This window comes from Telopea speciosissima, chromosome 4, assembly GCF_018873765.1.
Source record: "Telopea speciosissima isolate NSW1024214 ecotype Mountain lineage chromosome 4, Tspe_v1, whole genome shotgun sequence".
Classification (NCBI taxonomy): Eukaryota; Viridiplantae; Streptophyta; class Magnoliopsida; order Proteales; family Proteaceae; genus Telopea; species Telopea speciosissima.
The window spans coordinates 47,718,575-47,740,816 of record NC_057919.1 but is presented as its reverse complement, the minus strand read 5'-3'; the positions used below and the strand labels follow the sequence as shown (position 1 = coordinate 47,740,816).

General features: G+C 40.8%; 1 pseudogene; it reads right to left on the bottom strand.

Annotated features, from left to right (window-relative positions):
• Nucleotides 1-5,901: 5,901 nt before the first annotated feature.
• On the bottom strand, nt 5,902-22,083 carry LOC122659361 (annotated as a pseudogene).
• Nucleotides 22,084-22,242: the final 159 nt, after the last annotated feature.

The following is a 22,242-nucleotide window of genomic DNA, read 5'->3' as shown; positions in this document are numbered from 1 at the left end:
TTGGTGTAACCCCTGAAGAGGTTCTCTATGCACACGCTCTTTGCTGGCGTTATAGGTACATTTGAACCTCCCAAATTCGTAAAACGAGGGGTACTTTGTGCCGTGCAAAACCTACACTCGTCCCCGTCAAACTCCAATCAAAGTTTTTATACTCTATAATAGCCAACAAATAATAATGAGACATGTGGCATCAACAAAGACGCCTAGTCAGGTGAACTGGAGAAATCATACCCGTATGGGACCCATCCCGAGGGTCCAAGATCCGCTCGGAGTAGCAAAAGGTAGCTGGCTCACCTATTAGGTCAATAAGCCAGGCTAAAGTAAGCCTTCATGTAATACCCTGATCCTAGAACTATCGATTTAATAATTGTTTGTGTTGAATTCACAGAATGACTGGACTGGACAGAAAGGGACCGAACCTTCTATACGATGTTGCTAGATTATGGTAAAATTCTCATGCATTTATGATGATTTTTGGGCATATGTATAATTGATGGTCCTATATGGACATTTATATTATTTTATAGCCTATGATTCTATTTTATAGACTATGATGTAAATTTATACACTATGGTTATATTTTTATACACTATGGCTAATGATGGAAAATATGTAATTGGGTGACCTAGGTATATGTTATATATTTTTGGGTTCACTTATGATTATAGTTCAATGATTGGTTCATATCTTGGTTCATTTTAAGTTATTTTGGTCTAGTTCAATATTAGACTAGAGAACAAGGGCATAATAGGAAAGATCCTAGTTAGATACCCTATAGTGATTCACTATTGGTTGGAAGGCTTAAGGTAAGGATTATTTGATTGGTTTTATGGGCATTCTCTTAAGAAGCCTAAGTATTTACAAATTTGCTGTTGACTATAAATATTCTTTATGGAGAGAACTATAGCCTCATAACAAAGTTTCTTCTCCACAATACCAAATTAGGGTTAGAGAGTGAGAAGAGAGTGAAATTGCTTGAAGATGATGGAATGAAGTTGAAATTAGTGGATTGAAGGCTAATGATTGAAGATTAAAGTGATTAGTAAAGGATTTAAGCAAAGGATTGAGGAGGTAAAGTCTTTCAAGGGATTTTGAGGTAATAGAACCTTGATTTTCGTTTGGTTTCACCATAGATAGCTAAAGTATAATTTGGTTTCATATATTGTTGTTAGAATAGCTTAACTAAGAGAGTTATTGGTTGTATTTAATAGGTATTGCAATCTAAGAAGAGTTTATGTCACGCCCCAAACCACCCCCTGGGAGGATTTAGGCAAGTGATCGGATATCCTACGACATCCGCCAATCCCCAAGGATCTAGAAGTAGTATTTACACGTCACAAACCACACATTGAGGTTAAAAGATAATAAAAGAATATCAGAGTGCAACGGAAGTTCGAACTACCCACAGATGATTTATATCATCAATAATAAAATCTCAAATACCTATGTTATATCATATACATATCCATTTATGATCAATAGATACATTATCTTGGTAATTACACTTCTTGAAAGAAAGAAACTTAAATAATAATAAAGTCGTCACTAAACAATGAGATGAGGAAGATCTACAATTCTATCGATCGCTTCCTCGCCCATTGGCAAACCCGTACCAACAAAATCAACGAAAAGAGAATATACAAGAGTGTGAGCTCTACCGAGCTCGTGAATGAAATATAAACCATGCAAGCACAACCAAATGAGTCCTACATGAGGTGCAGTTCATTTTATTTATTAGCCACCTAACATCACAACTAAGTCGGGTAAGTGCTACTACAATCCTCAATACATGTTTCCCTGGTGCGGGCTTGGTTGCCCCTTCCCGCGATACACCCATTGAGTTGTCGGAGAGGACCAGTCAACTCCAGCATCTCCCTACCCAGGTCAACCTGACTAGCCCTCTGTGATTAACCTGTGAGGTAACCGTTAGTATTTAGCTCAATTCTTTCCTTTTCTTTTTCTTTGGATCATATTGTGACATAAAGCCCGGCATATAGCTCCTGACATTTATTGTGGTATAAAGCCCGGCATATAGCTCCTGACATTTATTGTGGCATAAAGCCCGGCATATAGCTCCTAACATTAATTATGGCTCCCACAAGCATCCAACACCTTAACCCCTGTTGGCAAGGGTGTGTAGCATGGGTGATGAATCTCTAACCCCATGTCTATATGACAATGTATGAGTCAAGCGGCGTCAACCGTATCCCAAGCTACCACAGGCCTCATTTCCAAGCCGGCTACGGCATCTAATCTAGCAATTCCACATGCAAGCATTATCATCCATTTCCAACGCCCATCAGATAAGATTCAGAATTCAAATGAGAATATAAAACAATTTAAAGTAATTAAAGACAGTAAATTTATTATTGTTGTTGTCATGACCCATCAATCATGTTACACCTACACTCATGGTGTAATTCCACTCACATTGTTTTGATCCTTCCGGTTCAGTTGTTTGTTTAGTTCCGGTCGGTATCTAGCAGTGCACCTCGAGCACGGAAACAAATCCTAAAGTAATAAATCAGAAATATGTTATTTTAATTATTCGAAACTATTTTGGATAACCCAATGTTAGTCTAGTCTCCTAGGTCTAACTCGGTGCTCAGTCCGAGATCACTTTGAATTCTCCGGGCCTTGCACTGGGCTTTGGGCCCATGTCCTGGTGCATTATCCGGAGTATGTGGTCTAGGGGCAGAATGGTCATTTACCACTATAATACATGGTTCTAGGTCATAATAGCCTTACAATACAATCCCTAGGTCTGCACTGCTGCAGAACCAACATAGACAAGGTTTCCAAGCCCTGCGGGGCCCACTTGGGTACCCAAGGTATACATAATTATGGACAGATGTGAGGAGGAGTATTTTGGTCATTTTCCACCTCCTTACACTGTTTATAGTCCATATGTGGAGGTCCCCCAAGTCAAATCAGCAAAACAGTGAAGTTTCATTCACTGGGTGATGTCTCTAGGCCTTGCTGCATCGCCCAGTGCATCACCCAGTGCCTGCAGAATCGATGCAGGCTGAGTTTCCAAGGTAGGGCCTGTAAGGCTGAGCCCTAAATGGATCCTTTGCATGTCAGGGGGGTCTGGTAGCCCCTGAGGTGGCCTACCTCATGGTCCAATTGGATTCTTCATCAGATCCATCTTTAGGCTGACAGTGGCTGCCCAAGTACCCCAGATGAATAGTGTTCAGGATTTTGGCTAAGCTTGGGAGTTGGTTTCAGCCACATGCAGGGCTGGAAATAGATGTAAAATGGTGTTCTAGGGCTGCAATTACCTAGGGCTTGGTCCCATGCAGCCAGGGCTTGCATCTAGGACTCAAATCCGACAAATAACTGAGCATCTGGCAGTGCAGCTGTGCACAGCCAGATTCGGCTCTCAGAAATAGCATATCAGAGTTATGAAATTTACCAAAAATCACAGATATTCCATGCTCTAAGCTTGCATGGCAGATTTGAAGCCATTCATAGCATTTCCCAGCTATTCTAGGTTGTTAGAGAGTAGGAATCCATCAAAACACAGAGATTCAAGGAGGACAGCAGGTATGCACATATGTATTTATACCTGAACTGAGGTGAGGAGGCACGAAAATCCAGGCCTTGGTGTGTAGGGCTGATTCCCCTCTTCTTCTCCTTCCTTTCCTTCCTCTTCTCCCTCTCCTTTCCTCTCTCTTCCCTTCTCTTTTCTCTCTTCTTTCCTCTCTACGGTTTCAGCAGGAATTTAGAGCTCTAAAACTGAGCTAAGGGTCCTCTATTTATAAGCCAACCCCCTACTGAGGCCTGTTTGGCTGCTTAGGTCTCTTTACAAAATGCATTTTTAGACTAATTCTCAGTCATTCTGGGCACTCTGGTGAGGTCCACAGTGATCCGAGGGTATGAGGTGGTCCCCCAGACTCCCCTCATCCTATGGAGGGTGCCCATGGCCAATAGGGGTGGTCCCCGCACATCTGTACATTAAAATACAGCAATTTCCCACTCTGGGTGATGTCACTGGGCCTTGCTGCATCGCCCAGTGCCATCGCCCAGAGAATTCATCTACAGAAATATTTGGATTGAAATGAAATTTCAGTCCATTTAGACACATAATTGGATCATGGTTCCTTCTAAGAAAATGAAGGTATATGAATCTAGTTTCTAGGAAAATTGGATTCAAAGAAAACAATGATTGGATTATGAAGTTATGATATTTTTATTACGCAAAGGTCAACCTGTCAAAACAGCAGGATCCGATTTTGACAGCAACTTGAGCTAAATTTTTAACTAACTTAGAGGCATAACTAGGTAATGGTGTCTTCTAACAATATGAAGCCCTATGAGTCTAGTTTCTAAAAAAATTGGAATCAACACAAATGAAGCTTGGGTGGTGGAGTTATATCACTTTAACTGAGAGAAGGTCAATTTGTAAATTAGCAGAATTTGTCATTTATGTTGGGATTTAAGATGTATGTATGGGATTGGGTTCTCATCATCACACCAATCATGAAAATTGATATTTGGGTTAAAAAAAAAAAAATGCTTTATCTAAAACCTTCAAGGTAATGAGGGTCATCATTAGTTTAGCCTAGAACTAGGGTTTAAGTCCAAGGGTCCTAGAATCAGGGGATAGTACCTTCCTCAGGCCGTGCATTATGCAGTGGGCTGTACATCTACAAAGGTCTGCATCCATCTTTTGATAGGTATGTAGGAAGATATCCTTGGGGTTTCTCCATTAAATTCAATCACTGAAGTGCTACTCCACAGTGTGCTTGGATGCTATGTCAGGGGTTCCTGTCCTTCATTCAAATCCCCAGCCAGTCAGGGGCGGGTTTGACATTTCTCCCCACCTTACAAAAATTTCGTCCTCGAAATTTGCTTACCATGTAGCTCGAAGAGTTGGGGATACTTTTCCTGTATTTCCTCTTTGCGTTCCCATGATGCCTCCTCAGTGTACTGGTAGCTTTGACGTCAGATTCTGGACTTTCAACAAAATTTCAAGTTAGCCCGTATTTTTAGGCACGGGTTTTACATTCCCCCAACCTTATAAAAATTTCGTCCTCAAAATTGAACGTGTCCGAGGATTCAAGTAGATGAGGATACTCTGACCGCCTTTCATTTTCTCATCAACCGGGCATTCCTTGATCGAGCCGACCATCCCACAATACCTTTACAACAAGATAATCCGGTTGTGGAGATTGTGCTTCTCACATCCCACTTTCTCTTCGGATTTCTCTTGACGGGTTATGGCGGCAGCAAGCCGAAGTGGTTCCTGAGTCAGGACATGAGTCGAGTTTGGGAGTTACTTCTTCAACACCGATGCATGGAATACATTATGGACTTCTTCCAATCAGTACGCTACTGGTCAAAATCCTCGGATTCAACTTCCCTTTCTTATCAAACCGCACCACCCCTTTGGTTGGCGATTCCCAAGAAAATACTTGATTGCCCATGACATACTTCAAACCCTTTCGTCTTGTATCGGGATCGTTTATTGTTTCTATTGAGCTATAAAGATTTTGTCCTCAAACATATCCAACTCCCAATAAGTTATCTAGATTACTCCCAAATTTGATTGATCAAATGCCCAGCTTGATCTTGAGGGCCTAAGGAAAATTGAACTCCCAACATATACCTCAAGAGAAATCAAACGGTCCAACTACTTCCGTGTAGTTTGCCTAATAATCTATAACTCTACGGCTTTGGGTTATGTGGCTTAAGTCTACACCATCTTTCCTACACAGCTCTTCCTATGAATACTTTAACTTCTGGTATCCCAATACCTAGTCTCAACTTTAGGATGAATTGGGATATTGATGGAATCCCTATTATTCACTCCCAATAGCGGAGGGGACATTCAGTGACCCATTACCCCCTTCATACCTATTGTTGAGCAAGGTTTTGTCGGATCCTTTAGTTCCAGCTTTATCTTGATCTTGGTTGTTCTATTCATTTGGTTTGCAATGTAACGCTTTACCAAGACCTAACTAAGCGCCTACAGTCTTTTATCGTCCTGCCAGAATCTACATATGAATATAGAATTTCCAAATGAACAGGGTCTATAATCTTCATTTAATTTCACAACGTTTCAAATAACAATGCTAACCACCCATTTGGAAATGTGGGCACCTTCCTCTTATCAGCAAACTCAGTAGAACAAAAGAGTGTGATGCACCGCAATCAAAATAATACTTGAACAGGTGAGAATGATATGGGTAGAGTACCTGTTATTATTCCGAGTTTGCCTCAACTTCCCTTGTGTCTAAGGTAGATACTTGTTTTTGGACTCTATTGCTTTGGGATGGGAAAGGCCAAGTAGTAGGTGGATCTCGTCGTGGTGCACAAAATCTGCGACGAGGACAATCTCTAGCCATGTGTCCAGGCCGCTTGCAGACATAGCATCGGTTGTTCGACTTAGATGATCGGGGCATGGCGGTAATGTGTGCCGATTGGCTCGAAGCATGGCTACAATACTGTGTAGGCTGTTCGAATGTTGGATGAATGGGTTGATATGCTTGACCCATTTCAAGCCCACGGTTCTGTGCCAAGCTAGGGTTTAAGATAGATCCTTGAAAGCTCTTGTTGGGCCACTCTAAATTTTGGAAGGTGTTAGGTCCCTTGCCTAGCCCCGTTGATACTGTGGACCCCTCGTTCAGTCTATCTTCTATCGTCTTGGCTTTATCGACCATCCGTGCATAGGTCTGAATATCCATGACTGATAGAATGGACCCGATCTCAGGCTTGAGCCCCTTTTCAAATTTCTTCATTTTGCTAGCCTCCTTCATATGTTCCGGTGCGAAATGGAATAAATTCTCCAACTGCTGTTGGTAATCTAACACTGTCTTCGTCCCTTGCACCAGTGCAATGAACTCAGCTTCTTTCCTGTCCCTGAAGCTCTCCGGGAAGTAATTCTTGAAGAAGACTTCCTTAAACTGGTTCCACGTGGGATTTGGATGAGTAGCTTCTAGATTTGGCTTAGTAGCCTTCCACCAAGCTTCAGCCTCATCCTATAATTGATAACCCGCACATATAAGCTTTTGTGCATCCGTGCACTCAAGCACTTCAAATGCCTTCTTTAGGGCACTAATCCACCACTCTGGCTGCATTGCCTCGGAAGTTATCTTGGAAAATACAGGCGGTTGGAGTTTCTTGAATCTCTCCATCACCTTAGCAGTAGAGTTTTCCGCCAAGTGTTGAGGTATAGGTGGTGGAAAATGTACGGGCCGGTTGGGTGGCTGAGGTGGGGCTGCACACTCATGCATCATGGTTGCAAATTGCGTGGACATCTGGCCCAACAACTCTTGTTGCTACCGCATGGTCCGCATCATAATCGTCATCATGACACTCACTTCGCTGGCTGCCATACTCGACTGAGGTGCTGCAGTAATGGCTTGAGCAGCCGCTGGCGCCCCTGACGAAGCAGCTGATGCATCAGAATTCTGAGCCTCATTCCTATTGGGCAGTTCATCATCCGAGGTAACAAGGGGACGTTTTCCTTTACGACCACCTTCAAAACTTCTTGTGTTGATTATGGTTGTTTCTGCAGAAAGGGATCTTGGGCATAAATAAATCTACATTTTCTAACTAAGGAAGGTTCTAAATTGGTACCTACGCGTACAACTAGCATTTGCTAGGGTACGACATAATAGTGAAACATCGCACATATAAAGATGTGTAACCGAAAATAGGATTTATAAATACTACAATAGGAGTAAGCACAAAGATAGGCCGGGGTGTTTTTTTTTTTTTTTTTTAATTATTTTATTTTATTTTATTTATTTTGTTTTTTTTTGTTTTTTTTTTTTTGTGTATCAGTTGTACTTTCCTTTATAAGTTGTAGTTCGGAAGTAGTACCTCCATTTTCCTTTCCGAATGTAAAAGTTTATGCCTCTTCAATTATGGAGTTATCGGCTTTTGCACCTAGCTAGTCTCCTACTGCGTTCTTCTACTTCTTTATTTTGGTATTTTCTTGAAACTTTTATTTCTTTGTCTCCAGACCACCCACCATCCTACTTCCGTTGTTTGTGAATGTAAATAGAGCTTCTCGCTCTGATACCACTCTGTCACGCCCCAAACCACCCCCTGGGAGGATTTAGGCAAGTGACCGGATATCCTACGACATCCGCCAATCCCCAAGGATCTAGAAGCAGTATTTACACGTCACAAACCACACATTGAGGTTAATAGATAATAAAAGAATATCAGAGTGCAACGGAAGTTCGAACTACCTACAGATGATTTATATCATCAATAATAAAATCCCAAATACCTATGTTATATCATATACATATCCATTTATGATCAATAGATACATTATCTTGGTAATTACACTTCTTGAACGAAAGAAACTTAAATAATAATAAAGTCGTCGCTAAGCAATGAGATGAGGAAGATCTACAATACTATCGATCACTTCCTCGCCCATTGGCAAATCCGTACCTGCAAAATCAACTAAAAGAGAATATACAAGAGTGTGAGCTCCACCGAGCCCGTGAATGAAATATAAACCATGCATGCACATGCAAGCACAACCAAATGAGTCCTACATGAGGTGCAGTTTATTTTATTTATTAGCCACCTAACATCACAACTAAGTCAGGTCAGTGCTACTACAATCCTCAATACATATATCCCTGGTGCGGGCTTGGTTACCACTTCCAGCGATACACCCATTGAGTTGTCGGAGAGGACCAATCAGCTCCAGCATCTCCCTACCCAGGTCAGCCTGACCAGCCCTCTGTGATTAACCTGTGGGGTAACCATTAGTATTTAGCTCAATTCTTTCCTTTTCTTTTTCTTTGGATCATATTGTGCCATAAAGCCTGGCATATAACTCCTGACATTTATTGTGGCATAAAGCCCGGCATATAGCTCCTGACATTTATTGTGGCATAAAGCCCGGCTTATAGCTCCTGACATTAATTATGGCTCCCCCAAGCATCCAACACCTTAACCCCTGTTGGCAAGGGTGCGTAGCACGGGTGATGAATCTCTAACCCCATGTCTATATGACATCGTATGAATCAAGCGGTGTCAACCGTATCCCATAATACGGGCTACCACAGGCCTCATTTCCAAGCCGACTACGGCATCTAATCTAGCAATTCCACATGCAAGCATTATCATCCATTTCCAACGCCCATCAGATAAGATTCAGAATTCAAATGAGAATATAAAACAATTTAAAGTAATTAAAGACAGTAAATTTATTATTGTTGTTGTCATGACCCATCAATCATGTTACACCTACACTCATGGTGCAATTCCACTCACATTGTTTTGATCCTTCCGGTTCAGTTGTTTGTTTAGTTCCGGTCGGTATCTCGCAGTGCACCTCGAGCACGGAAACAAATCCTAAAGTAATAAATCAGAAATATGTTATTTTAATTATTCGAAACTATTTTGGATAACCCAATGTTAGTCTAGTCTCCTAGGTCTAACTCGGTGCTCAGTCCGAGATCACTTTGAATTCTCCGAGCCTTGCACTGGGCTTTGGGCCCATGTCCTGGTGCATTATCCGGAGTATGTGGTCTAGGGGCAGAATGGTCATTTACCACTATAATACATGGTTCTAGGTCATAATAGCCTTACAATACAATCCCTAGGTCTGCACTGCTGCAGAACCAACATAGACAAGGTTTCCAAGCCCTACGGGGCCCACTTGGGTACCCAAGGTATACATAATTATGGACAGATGTGAGGAGTAGTATTTTGGTCATTTTCCACCTCCTTACACTATTTATAGTCCATATGTAGAGGTCCCCCAAGTCAAATCAGCAAAACAGTGAAGTTTCATTCACTGGGTGATGTCTCTGGGCCTTGCTGCATCGCCCAATGCATCACCCAGTGCCTGCAGAATCGGTGCAGGCTGAGTTTCCAAGGTGGGGCCTGCAAGGCTGAGCCCTAAATGGATCCTTTGCATGTCAGTTCGGCTCTCTAAAATTTGCCTTCCATCAGTCACTGGTCGATTGCCACTGGTCGATTGAACGGACCAGTACCAATCGACCACTACTAGAAACTTAAACCAGATTTTAACTTGGTCAACCCCATGGCCTATAACTTCATGTGGAATGCTATTTGTGTAAACCATATTGGAACCCAGGCCATTCCAGCCCTGTAGCTATTTATTGGAATCAGCTTGACTCCCAGGAAGTGTTTCGAGCAGCCAACACAAGTTGGGGAAGAGACCTTGACCCAAACCCTGTAGGAACCAATGGCCTATCACCCTGGGACACTATGGTATGAATCCATGCCCATGTCCCTAAAACCTTTTTAGTTTTGCTGCTGCCAGCCCTACTGGTCGATTCATACAGGTCGATTGGATCAACCACTAGGAATCGACCACTGTTATTGTCTTTCCAGAATTGGGTCTGGCCTTGGTTTAGAACTTAAACCAATGGTACCCCTAGACTCCTTGTCTATTTTAAACACTAATGGATGTCTGTTATAATCTAATTAACCTTAGGCTATAACAACATATCCGATGACGCGTATTGGAGTCCTTGTGAGAGTCGGCAACCTTTCGAGCAAGTGGATCATAACCAAGGTGAGTGGATACGAATCATTCTTATAGATGTAACGCTGTTGAACATAACGAAGTTAATAAAATACTTTTCTTTCTTTAAATTGCTATGAAATCATGAGATCAATGATATGAATGTGGAATTAATTTGGTTATGATTGAAATGCTGCATTATGATAAAATGCATGATATTGAACTGCTAGATTAGATGCCGTAGTTGACTTGGAAATGAATGGTATGGTGAGCCGTAGTATGGGTTACGGGAGCACTGTATACTTCATACTTGGACATGGGGAGTGCGGTAGCCTATAGAATGGGATACGGTTGACACCACTCAACTCATACTATCATGTAGATCATGTGGCTAGGATGAACATACCCTCATGTTACAGCCCTTACCAACAGGGGTGCATGTGTTGGGTGACCATGGCCTCCTGAAAGCCGAGGAGTTATAGAATCCAGGATAGGTTGTCATGGTTATCTTGGGGTCTGCCAAGGGACGGAGTCGGTACTCCTAGCCCAGCGTGGGTTCCATTCGCAGTAATTGAGGTTGTAACCAAAGTAAGAAAGTGAAGCGATGGAGGTTGTTGCCCAAGTTATTGCAAGTAGCATATACCTAGAGACTTAGTTGTGTTTCTAGGTGGACTAGAGTAATAAAATTGAATCCAAGCATATAGATTCATAATGATGTGTTTCATCTGCATGCATGATTTATTATTCATTTGCTGGGCTCAGTGGAGCTCATCCCTCGGAAAATATTTTCTTTTAGATGATTTTGGAGGTGGATGTCTCCCTGAATGGGAGGGTCATTTCGGACAGGATGGTGTTGGTGATTGTGACTTTCCTCATATGGACCCTGACGGAGGTGATCCCTCTGATGCAGGTGCTTAGAGTTGGCTTGGAGTTGATGACTTGATGGACAGTTGTCCTTATTTTGATGTTCTTCGAAGTATTCTTTTTGTGGATAGCCTGATGGCATTTCCTTTTGTAAAGCTTAAAGATGCATCTTTTGTTTACTTTATAACTTTGATGTAAAGCTTAGAAAATGTCATACATATAATGTAAGAACTGTGGGTTTGTGGGCCACTTCTGAACAATGCAATCTAGTGGCTCTTTATGTATAAATCTTTAGTTTTTCTGTTCTGCTCTGATTTTACAATGGTTATTGTGAATGCATGTGTGTATTTGTGAGTGGCGTTTGCTTCTAGATCCTGGAGATGTAACGGATGTGGTTTGACATCTGGGTCAACCGCTCAATCCTCCTAGGGGGTGGTTTTGGGTGTGACAGAAGTGCCCCATCTTTTGATATTTGTACACTTGACCTTGGATATGACTTCTTTTTGCCACGCTTGCCCCTCTGGCGCTTGGTGGACTTGCCTTCCTTCAGCGCTTGTTCTTAACCCCACCCGACCTGCCTTCCTGGATCGTCTTGTCTCTCGCACTTAAACCCTGATGTCTGCTTGCCTCCTTGGGCGACTAGGGCAGTTGTGCGATTTCCCTCTTGGTGCTCTGCCTCAAGCTCAACATACTGAGTAATATCAGCAAAGGTTTATATGTTTTGACTGTGGGTAACAATGAGCTTCATAGGAGCTCAGAAATTAGGGAGTGTCCTGATGACAGCTTGAACCTGCTGCTCATCAGTTAGGTCGTTCCCATCATCTTTCAGATTCTGAACTATGTTTTAGGCCACCCTAAGGTGTTCAAACATAGTGTGTTTAGGATTCATTCTGTACATCTCAAACTTCAAGGTCATGCTCCTTAATCTTTTATGGATGTACCTCTGTAGGCAATTTTTAGTTGGTCCCACATGGACTTAGCTGTGGTGTACTATTCATAATCACCAATAAGCTTGTCATTCATTATGCTTAATATAATAAAGCGCACACTTCGATCCTTTTCACCTACTCATTGTAGGCTTCCATATCACAGCGATCTGCAGGCTTGTTCATTTCAGTGGTCAAGTATTCAAAGTATTCTTGCTCATTGACCATATAATGGATCCTTCGTTGCCACATTTCATAGTTGGGTCCAATGAGTTTTTCACCCTTGGTGAGGTCCGCAATGACATGTTTAGTGTCCAGATCATTACAACGATGCGCAAGGTAAACATTGGTACACATAAAAAAAAATTACTCCAAAAATCCTGATTAAAATTAATGGTCATAGTTTTCACATGATGAGACAAAAAATTTCGCTAAGCTTATAATCAAATCTCACATGTGTGTGGATTAGAGACATATAATTTTAACCGATTTTGAGAAAATATAAGGAGGAATGGGCATCTCTTATCCATCGATTGCGACATACATACGTTTGCGCATGAGTCCCATAAAGAAATCCGATTGGTACTTAAAGTGGCATGTCGAGGTAGTGTAAGTGTATGATATGCAATGCGGGGCGCTAACCTTTTACAAGGTTTCTCAAAAATATAATTTCATTTGTCCAATAATTACATATCTTTCAAAATTCTTACTATATCAATCTACTTAGTAGGAAGCGCCGTACTTTAAATCATACACGAAGACTAACTCTAGCACACTTACTTAGGAACATGACTACTTATGTAAAATACCAATCATGATCTTCAACCCTAAACATGCATAAACATACATAGGCCGATGGGTAGAAATTGACTACGCATCCCAACAAGTAGAGCGAGTCACATAAGTCAATAACCGGCATGAGAGGATACGATGGCATTGGCAAAACATACATAGACACATGCTAAACACATTAAATGAATAATAATGTGTAAGATGAACCCGTCAAGCATCATAAATAAAATATAAGAAAATGCAAGCAATGCACATTTCCAAAGCAATCTTGTAGCCACAGCCTGCAGGCTGCACACAGTTGCAACACCAAAAAAGACAACAGGCTGATCAGTAAAACATAATTTAATTTAAGCCCACAAGGCTTAAACCCAATATGGTTTCTAAAACCCAAGAGAACATAGTGCATCATACATGCACACTACCCAGCCCATTAATAAGGATAAGGCCCATCCTTTGCAAATAATGCCTCAATTTTGGGAAAAAGAAAGACGGTGGCTGAAGAAATTCTCTCTTCACCCACCATCTTCCCCAAAACCTTAAAATAACAAAATTTAAAAGAACTTTGAATCTACCCTTTGTGGCTGGCTGGGCATTGCAGCAGCAGCTATGGGCTCATGACCCGCTACTGCTACTCTTGTTTACGCAAGACCGAGAAAGGAGGCAGGGAGAGGGCATGGCCAAGATTTTTTTTTTTTTTTGGTAGAAGCATGGCCGAGATTAACTGCCACATAAAAAAAACACTCATTTTAAACAAAACACCTTTTGTTTAAGAATTAAAGCAACTTTTGCTTTATCCTATTTGTCTTTTGTTGATTCTTGTTTTTCATTCAAATATATATATTTTTAGGGAAGCAGTTTTCTGCACGGGAGTGTGGCCTACGCCAGCACTCCCATGAGTCTATCTCTCTCCTCCTTAAAACAAAGAGGTAGATGTGTCTTTTCACATGGGGAGGAGAGAGATAGACTCATGGGATTGCTGGCGTAGGCCACATTCCCGGACAGAGAACTTTTTCCCATATTTTTATTAGGCAAAAAGGTCGCGGTACGTACGTGTCAAATAAGTTTGCAGGACGTTCTTTTCTGGTGACCATTGATTTCACCTAGTCCAATCTGAATCGTTGAACGTCTTCCCCAGTTCAACCGAAAAACCTGCGACAACAGATCATTATTTGAAATCCTATCAACAGCTATGTAGCTGAACTTCCAGAATCTTAGGGAGAGTGGGAGAGTGGGACGTCTGTCTCTCTGATCGGCGATTGCATTGCAGAAATCTCATGTCAATCCCTCTCTCTTCTCTGGTCTACCCTGCGGTGAAAGTCAATTTATCACGCGAGTCCTAAAACCCTAATACGGAGCGATCTTCTCTCGTCTTCAGCCATCTCTCTTGTTTTCTTATCCAAGGAACCGAAGACGAAGACAATCTCTGCAACTCCAAGGAAGTGAAGACAAGCTCTGCAACGGTCAGGTTCTTCATGACACTCTCTCTCTCTTTGTTTCTCTGCAACTCCAAGGAAGCGCAGACAGTCTCTGCAACTTCAAGCGAAGACAGTCTCTCGATCTCATTTTCTTTGTCTCTGTCTCTCTCTCATTATCTCTCTCTCTCTCTCTCTCTGTCTATGAATCTCTCTGTCTCTCCCTTTATCGTTCTCGTTCCATTGTAGTTAGGGTGTTTTTTTTAAAAATTGGAATTATTGATTGTTAACCAATTTTTTTCTCCATTTCAGGTCCTAGGAAGTTCATTTGAAAATCTCCACTGGAAGGAACATCTTGGATTAACGCAGGTATGGCATATTTCTTCTCTCTCTCCCTTATCTATCGTTGCATTATAGTGAGGGTTTTTTAAAAAAAATTCATTGTTTGTACTGATCGCATTCCATATTTTGGCTTTCTTCTGTGATTAGCCTGAATCTCAAGGTTGTTCGACATTTGTTTGTAGGTTTATGAAATGTTCATTAGTCCTTTATCATGATATATTTATTACTTCTATTTTTTTTTTTCTGTATCTGTAATTGTGATTGGCAGCCTGGGAGAGAGATTAATTTGGTTATCAGAGAGGTCTACTGATGCCAAAGGTTCTGGCATTGGAAAGTTTGGTAAGTGGCCTTTGAGGTTACAACCAGCAAGGTGCACATCTGTGAGGGGTTTATTTCTAATCCAGTCAGGAACATTTGCTAAATGGAGTTTGTTGTAGGGTAAGTCTATTGACAGTAGAGATAGGATGCCATTTGGAAGGATTCTTGGTGAGTGATCTGAAAACCCATTTCTTGACATGTTAAGTTCCCAAAGTTTCTGTAGCCTTGAAATTGAAACTAGGATTTGACCAGTGAGCTGATTATCACTCAGAGAAAGGGTGGTAAGAGAAAGGTCCATGTGATCTGGGATTCTACCGGTGAGCTGGTTATGGCTCAGAGAAAGGTCCATGAGATTGGGCAAGTTACAAAGGGAACTGGGTATCTGGTCTGAGAGCTTGTTATTTGAAAGGTCAATAGAGGTTAGATTATGAAACTGTCCAAAAAAATCTGGAATCAGCCCAGGGACAGTGTCTTCAGTAAGGGCAGTTGACCTAGACTTGGAGGAATGGATCCTTCAAAGCTGTTATCTTCAAGGACAAGTTGGGTGAGGTGGGTTAACTTTGAGAAGCTCTCTGGAATAGGACCTCCAATCTGTTTCAAGTGCTCTACCAATTTGAGCTATAGACCCAACAAGTAAAGTTTGAAATTTACCATGAGACCATGCCACAAAGCATGCTTCAATGATAATACTAAACACAATCAACCATTTCATTCTACAAGTCAAACAAAGTTAGAATAAACAAATAAAAGAAAAGAAAAGAAAAAAATATCACCAAGCAAACATTAATAGATCACAAGTGGCAATCCAATGGAAGCAACAGAATTTTGTCAACACTTATCCAAATTAATTAGCTGTGCTGTAGCAAATTCATATCATGACTCAACATTATGTATGTAATCCAGTGATCCACCATGATGACCAACACATGTCTTCACCTCTTCTAGGTGCAGGGACAGGCTGCAGAAGAGCTGAAGGCTAGAAAGAACATATAACATGACAGTTGCAGGTGAAGGGTACCATTGTAGTTTCACCAATAAGTGATAAGATAGTTACATTAGGAAAAAGTTATTAAGACAAGGGGCAAAATTGATTAAGAAGGTTCTGCCATGTGCAACAAAGACCAACAAATACAGCAATTTGGGGTATAAAGGTTAATTTGGAATGCTGGAGGTGCAAAAATGACAAGGGAAAGGCTGAAGATGATCAGGGTATGTGTGTTTTGCGGATACGTGGACAAATACAAAACAAATTGAGACTACAGATGCTGATGGTACTTCTAATAGTTTCTTTCTAACAATAAATTCTTTAAATTAGGGAAACCAATTACAGCTTACCCACTCTCTCCATTTAGTAATTGGGATCCTTTGATCCTCTCAGGTCAGAAAGTGGTTAGTGTCTAACAGAATTTACTGGCCCTCCTTTGCCCTCACTTTGGGTCAGCCACTCTGTTTTTTTTTTTAAGGGAACTTGTGGATTTCTCAGATGATGGGTGGCTCCAGTCCTAGTCCAATCTCACACATGTGAAAGGTGTACTAATTGTGATGTCAAATCTCAAGTGCCATAGACTACTACTAATCGCAATTGCTGAGTGTAACCATAAAAAAAATGTGAAACAACATTAAAGAGTTTCATAGAAATTGTAGGCCACTACTACTACTACTTCCTCTTAATTCTTAAATATCAAATCAAAGATGCCACCTAAAAGAAGACACGACACGATAGAAACAGATCCACGTACATATACCACTTTAATATGATATGATCACATGACATGAAATCTGAAATGAAATGCTTTGAAACTATAAAAATTTGGTGAAGGAAAGAAGGAAGGGGCGGTGGGAGTTTACCACTTTAATTCTGCCAAAACTGCTTTAATTTTACCAAAAACAGATCCACATATTCTTCCAAAACTGCTTTAATTCTTCCAAAAACAGATCCACGTACATATACCACTTTAATTCTTCCAAAACTGCTTACACTTCTATGTCTTGGAGATCAAACTATGGTAGTTGATTACTTCAGGGAAGAAGAAAAAACTCCTTTATGAGGATCATTTTCCTTCTCTGTTTCTTTCTTTTAATTAGAATCTGAGGGGCCTTGAGAACAGTTGATTAATTATGGAAATATGATCCAAAAGCCTGTCAAGTCAAGTGTGACTTTTGACCCCAAATTTCTGTCCAGTGTCAATAGTGCAACTACCCTTTCTTTTCATACTCTCATTCTTTTGCCACTTCACACCTCAACCTCACACTGGCAATGGCACCCCTAATCCTTGAAGATCTCTGTTTCTTTTTCATTCTTTCTTTTGATATGTGAGAGAGAGAGAGAGAGAGAGAGTTTTGTACAATATTGTCTCTACTGATGCAGGCAATCTTTATACTTCACTAGTTTAAAATTAGTTGATTTGGTAGAGATCCTTCCATTAATTACTCAAAATATACATGAAAATCATTTGCATTAAAACTCATAGTACAACCCAATTCCCACTGATTCCAAGTAAGGAAACCATGGAAAGCCACACATGCTGGTGCTTTATTAGAATCTTCATCAGAGAAGAATAAGAAAGAAATCTTTCAATGCAAAGAGGGTGAACAGTTATATAAGAAGTGAAAACTGAAAAGAAGATCTGTGTTTGTTTCGTTTGCAAAAAAACTCTCTATTGTTTTGGTTTGTTTCACGATTCTTGACAAACAACACCCACCCCCCTTCTCTCTCTCATTCACTACCTCAAAATGGACTTTTGAAACAGATAGCCCCACTTGTGCTTTCCCAGCTCCACTATGTGCCTTTCGTGTTAACTCTCTTTGTGCTTCCCTTTCCTAACCCATTAATCCTCATCCCCATTGGACTTAAAAAAATCTCCAAGTTCTTTCCTTTTTAATTATTAATCTTTTTCTTAATTTCCCCCTCCCCCCACCCCTCTCTTATTTATTTATTCTGGTTTTGACCAGCATCTCTACTTTCACAACTATATATAACCCTTTGTCACCTGTTTTCTTTCAGCATCATTCCCGCAGTTCCTTCTCCCACTTCACATTCCATATAGAACAATCACTCATCCCACACCTTCTCTCATTCCTTTCCTTTTTAATCCATCCATTATTTTTTTTTTTCCACTCTCTATATCTCTCTCTCTGCCTCTGTCTCTGGTTACTGTAATGACACAAACAACAACACCATTGAAACTCCTAAAATCCTTCATTTTTTATTGACTGCAGTTTCTGTCTATCACCTTCTACCTGCATCTCTCTCTCTCTCTCTCTCTCTCTCTCTCTTTCTCTTTTTGAAAACAGTGGCATGAAGCCACAATGGCAGCCTCCATTAGGACCATACACAAATGCACAGGGGGTTTACCAGGCCAGCTGGCCACCCCTCTCACCCCACTTCACTCTCTCTCTGTCTCTCACATTGTCTCTCTTTTCCTCACTTGGCCTTCACCATCTAACACTTGAAACCCTGCAATCACCAACACCTATTTACTCACTTCTAGACTAAAAACCATGGTCTTTCACTTGGTTCTTCTTCCCCTAATAATGAAAGATCATAATAGCAACAAATTACTTAATAAATTCAGAATCTGTACCAAAAATAAAGTATTTCTTTTGACGAAATAATCGCAGTAAACCAGCACTCATGGTAATCCAGCAAGGCAAGGGATTATTACTAATGGGATGTTTCTCAGGTTTTAGCATGAGTGACACTTGAGAATGCTATGTTCCAATCCTGTCCAGGGCCAACAGGATCACTGATACTATCAATCTTTAATATTTGGAATCTGTTTTGCTCTTTTATATTCAAACTTGGAAGTGGTACATGAATGTTTCAAGAAACAGAATGACTATTTCAACATACATTTACACAAAACCAATTCACAGAAGCATAGAGAAGAGAAATCGATGGCTTAAACATATGTAAAGCTTCTCAAACGGTGATCTCTTGGAAACAAAGGTCTCAAATCATCATCTCTTGGAAACTAAAGCTTCTGATAAGATTTTCAAATTGTGATATCTTGGACATTGAGGTCGGAAATCATCATCTCTTTCAAACATTCATAGCAAGAGGGACGAGAGAACAGTGAAATTTAAGCTTCAACAATCAAAACCCGAACCAAAGACTAATTACCAGAGTAAAAAGGAAAAGCAATATTCATCCTTCAACTTCCTTGGATAAAAAGGATCCAACCAATTTTGCAAGAACCACAGGACTGTCAATTGTAATATTCCAATAGCCTACATTGTGCATGAAACTTTTCTGCTTAGACATTTTTACTTGTTCTAGCTCAAAATTAAGAAGTTGCAAACAGATGAAGACCACAGCCACTTGTCCTTTTGGTCCACTAAAGCATATGTAGGATAAGCCTATACTATATACTAGAACGAATACTGGAATGAAAAAATTAAAAGAAATTTTTACGATAATACCTCAATAAAGGTCATTATATCAACCACATTACCTGACTTGCATTCCCATTTAAGGATGCAGCTGCCAACTTCTTGAGCTCTTCAAAAGCAACCTTCTCCATCAACTCTACCTCATCTTGTTCTTCAGATTCTCTGGCAGCTCGTTCCTCTGCTTCTTTATTGGCTTTCTCAGCCTTCATGTTTGCAAGAACCCGTTTATAATCCCTTGGGAATACTTTGACAAACTTTGGAAGAAGATTCTCAAAGTCAGCAAGGAATTCCCTAGCTAATTTTCTGTCAGTGTGTCGCTGATGTTGCTGTATCAACATTCTTAGTGTCATAATATGCTCTTCATCCTCAACTTTATCAAGATCTACCAACTCAAGATTGCACCGGGTTTGGAACTTCTCATCAACATCAAGAACATAAGCAATCCCACCACTCATACCAGCAGCAAAATTCCTCCCAGTTTTTCCAAGCACAACAACAACACCACCTGTCATGTACTCACATCCATGATCACCAACACCTTCTACAACGGCCCTAGCTCCTGAATTGCGCACGCAAAACCTCTCAGCTTCCATCCCATTGAAATATGCCTCCCCACTTGTTGCACCATAGAGAGCCACATTTCCAATCACAATGTTTTCTTTAGGATCAAATGTACTTTCTGTAGGAGGGTAAACTACAATTTTACCCCCCAATAATCCTTTCCCAACATAGTCATTGCTGTCACCTTCAAGTTCAAGCATGATGCCCGGGCAGAGGAAGGCTCCAAGGCTCTGGCCAGCACTCCCACTAAGCTTGATGTGGATTCTATCTGCCGGAAGACCTGACATGTGGTAACGTTTAGTGACTTCGTGGCTGAGCATGGTTCCAACAGCACGATTCACATTCCGGATTGACATTGGATGAACATGGGAAGACTAAGAGCAGCTTTGGATAGAGAGATAAGTTTTTGGTCTAAAGCCAAGTCCAATCCATGATCCTGCTTTTGGATACAGAATTGGGCTACTTCCGGACGGATATCGGCAGCAGGTCTGAGCAGTAATGAAAGATCAATGTTCTCCAGTTTCTCATTGTTCTTAATAACTTCCTTATCGATTTCCAGCATATCTGAACGACCAACCATCTCATTAATGGTTCAGAATCCAAGCTGAGACATGATTTCACGCACCTCCTCGGCTAGCATAAAGAAGAAATTTATGACATGCTCAGGCTCTCCGACAAATTTCTCCCGAAGAACAGGATCTTGGGTGGCAATACCAACAGCGCATGTATTCTTGTGGCATTTACGCATCATAATGCAGCCAAGGGTAATCAAAGGAGCAGTGCTAAAGCCAAACTCTTCCGCACCAAGAAGTGCTGCAATAGCCACATCCCTTCCAGTTTTAAGTTGGCCAACTGTCTGGAGAGTAGTTCGACCACGAAGGTCATTTGCAACTAATGTTTGATGAGTCTCAGCCATACCAAGCTCCCATGGTAGCCCAGCATTCTTGATACCGGTCCAACGTGAAGCTCTTGTTCCTCCATCATGACCAGAGATCAAAACATGGTCTGCATGGCCTTTCACTACCCCACTAGCAATAACTCCCACACCAGCTTCAGACACCAGTTTCACACTGATTCGAGCACCAGGATTAGAGCTCTGTATAACATAATATTGAAATAAGTCAGTCACAGAAAACAACCATAAAACTATATACCCTGCTGCAATTAGGAGGAAATAGCACAAATAGGAATCTATCCCAAAATAAGAAAAGAAAGAAAAAGAAAATCGCATATACAGGAGCAAAAGGGGATGCATATCATGAGACAACCCTCCCCTACAAACACACACACACACACATACAAAATGATATATATTTGTACCTTTAGATCATGATTAGTTGGTGTAACTTTTGTAATATGGAGTATCTGGGACTGAGTGAGATAACATCACCTATGGTGGTATTCTTCAGCATGATAGTCCCCTGAAAAGTATTGGAGGATCAAAGATGAATGCTGCACAACCGATTGAAGTCAAGTGCTCTTTCCCACTGAGCCTATTATATTTTATATAGGCAGCCATGCATATATGATGGTAAATTCCAGTGTTTGGTTTGATGCTGCAACCTGTGATTGACATGATAATGTCTTTGTGGAGGCTAAACCAGAGACGGTTGAAAAGGTGTGTGTAATAGTGAAGAAGCAGTTGGCATTACCTGATGACTCTGAGGTCACTGGTGAATCAAAATTTGCTGCACTTGGAGCTGATTCTCTTGACACGGTATGCAATTTCTAAATCAACATGCTGCCTTTTTTAATGCATGTATTATACTCTCATTGACCTGGTATGAACCTACTGATTTTCAATGTGGCTATGGATACAGTGGCTCTAATTTCACTGATTAGGCTACCCAAATCATGATCATTTAATTTTACAAAACTTTCCTTGTTCTACAAAATTTGAGGACAGTTGCTTTTAAGTTGCCTTTGGTGCCAACAGTGAACTGGCAGAGTAAACACCACGGGTAGTAACTCTCATTAGCATCTGTCTAAGTCCCAATGGGGCCATGTTCAGCTTTGGGTATTCTTGGTATATGTACACAATTTCCACAACTTATTACATTTATTGGGAATTTAAGTGTTCTAGAAAGTTCTTTCATAGCTTTGTGATGAAATTTTGATTAGTTTTGAAAGATTGCCCTGATTATTTTAAGCTTAATTGGAAAAT